Source organism: Felis catus, chromosome B3 (assembly GCF_018350175.1).
Source record: "Felis catus isolate Fca126 chromosome B3, F.catus_Fca126_mat1.0, whole genome shotgun sequence".
In the NCBI taxonomy this organism is placed as follows: domain Eukaryota; kingdom Metazoa; phylum Chordata; class Mammalia; order Carnivora; family Felidae; genus Felis; species Felis catus.
In genome coordinates, this window is record NC_058373.1 from 132,285,935 (window position 1) to 132,288,668 (window position 2,734).

Below are 2,734 nucleotides of genomic sequence, written 5' to 3' on the forward strand. Positions count from 1 at the left end.
ACTGCTATATAACAGCCCCGCTTCTATCTCTGAGGGCCTCTGATGACTTTTGAACGAAATCTCAGCTGTTTTCGGGGCATATATGGGTATCCATTCTACACAAGACTTGGAGATTGTTGCTCTGGTTTAAAACACAACCATATCGGGGGTGCTGGAGCAGAAGCGGCTGGCATCTTGCGATTATTTCGGCTGCTTTTTGTTAACATTCGTTCTGAATGCAGCGGTTTCTGCTTGGGAGCCATTTCAACTGTAGTTACAGGAGTGCCCGGGTGGCTCATTCGGGTAAGCGTCCGACTCTTAATCTCCTCTCAGGTCATGATCTCATGGTTCATGGGACTGAGTACCGAGCCGGGCTCTATGCTGACAGTGTGCTTGGGATTCTCTCTCCCTCTCTCTCTGCCCCTCCCCACTCATGCTGTCTCTGTCTCTCAAGATAAATAAATAAACATTAAAAAAAAAAAGTGTAGTTGAAACTACTGTATACGCAGAAGAAAGTTTATCTATTTTCACTGCTTTAAAATCTTCAAGTTTTGTTTGTTTGTTTTTGTTTTGGATCTCCTTTTGTAAGTCTCTTCGGTTTATTAGGCGCTGAGCCGGTCAGGATTCCTGGTTGTGAACCACAGAAATCAAGTTTGGTTAACTCGAGTGGAGTGGAGAGTGAGTCAGAAGACGTGAGACAGAGCCCAGAAACGACGAGATGGCTGGAGAATCAACCTCGAAGGACAGGCAGGGGACAGGGGAGGAAAGGGACGGCCAAGGCCACTGTGATGGACCGGATGCTTGTGTTCCTTCCAAATTCATATGTTGAATCCCAGTGTGATAGTATTAGGACATGGGATATTTGGGAGGTAATGAGTCATGAGAATGGGGCCCTCATGAATCAGATTAGTGCCCTTATAAAACGGACCCCACAGAGCTCTGTAGCTTTCTTCTTGCCCTATGAGGATACAACCCAGAGTCTGCAGTCTGCAGTCTAAAAGAGGGCTCTCACTGGAACCCAACCATTTTCTTTGACCCCAATAGCCAAGTTCTATTGATTCTTTAAAATGTCTCTTGGCTCCTTATTAGTCATTGTTGATGTTACCATCTTTGTTTAGGCCCTAGTGACATGTTGCCTGAGATCCATAAAGCTCGTAAGCATTCTTCTTGATTCTAGTTTCTCCCTGCCCTGATTCACCCACCCCATCTGACATGGTGTTTGCCAAACCCAATAACAACCTGGCTTTCTTAAAATTTCTGTGGCAGACCCAACACAAGGTCTTTAGCCTGGTGGTAAGTGTCTCTCCTTCCCTTGTCTTCATCTCTGCAAGTTCGCGTGCACACGTCATGCTCCCATCTCAGTACATTTTCACCTTCGGCTGGAATCTTTCCATTGCCCCTCACTCCCCGCAGGAATAAGTTCCCCGATGGAGCATGCGGTACACTAGGCTTTCCGCACCTGTGCCTGCCTACAGTCGGCCTGTTCCACACAGTCTAAAGCTGTTTTATTCCTCGGTGCCAATTACGTATGCTTTTGTGTTCTCCCAGACTAGAATGCCTGCCCATATCTTTCTTCTTTACAAACTCTTATTTACCCTTAAAGATTTACCTTATTTACCCTTAAATGATTTACCATTCATTTAGCCCATAATTACTGAGTCCCTAATGTGTGTCACATACTCTCCTGGGGGGAGTGAGCTCGTCAGACAGGATTCCTGCTCATGGATCCGACATTTCAGAAGAAGAGACCCAACAATTAATTGGAAACAAGTGAGTGAGGTAACAGCTGATAACAGTAAGCATGCTTAAAGAAATAAAACAACGTGTGGTGGAGAGCTGGGGGCAGGGTGGCTATTTACCCTTGTGTTTAGAGAAGGCTTTCTTGGAGAAAGTGCTGTTTTTTCTGAGACCTGAATGAGAGAAGGAACTAGCGTGCAAAGATCAGGGAAGAAGATCATCCCACGTAGAGGGAAGAGCGAGTGCTAAGGCCCCGAGGCAAGAAAACCTGTTACATTGGACGAACAGAGAGGCGGCCAGGGGGCCGACGTCCAGTGAGTGAAGGGGAGAATAACAGAGATGAGCCCGGAGAGTAAGAGCCGGATCAGACCATGTGTTAAGTATCAAAGGAGTTTTGGATTTTCGCTTTCTCTGATGAACCTTCACTGACCTTCTTCCACTAATTCTTTAGGCACAATTTTGCTTAAGTAACGCTTAATCCTAAGCGACGTCTCAGTCCTAAGTGATGCTACTACTGAGAACACTAGCTGGCCATAAAGCAGTCTCATCTCAACTTTCTTTGTGGATCTCTGGCCATTGTTGCATATATTTTTAGCAAACGAGACAAACTGTTGCTTTGTTTTAAAATGGCACTAAATTAAGAGAGAATATAAATGAAAATTGAAAAGGCAGTGAGGATACGCACAGGAAACATGTTCAAACAGGATTCTCAGCAAACATGTTATCCATATTTGCAAATTTAGACACCCCAAAGTCTCCAGATATGGTCCTCCTGAATGGTTAAAGGTCTACTCTGCCATGATTTACCAACCTGGGTTATAATCTGGTTGTCTGTTTTTTCAACTAAATTATAAAATCCTTCAAAGGTAGGTTCTGAATACGGAATCGCTATGCACGTAAACTTCCACACAGCACAAAACTGGTTTCATTGTTGAAGCTTATTGAGTCTCTAAATAATTCTACTTCAAAAAATCTTTGCTTACACTGGCAGGGATGGTGTAAAGATAGTGTGCAGTAA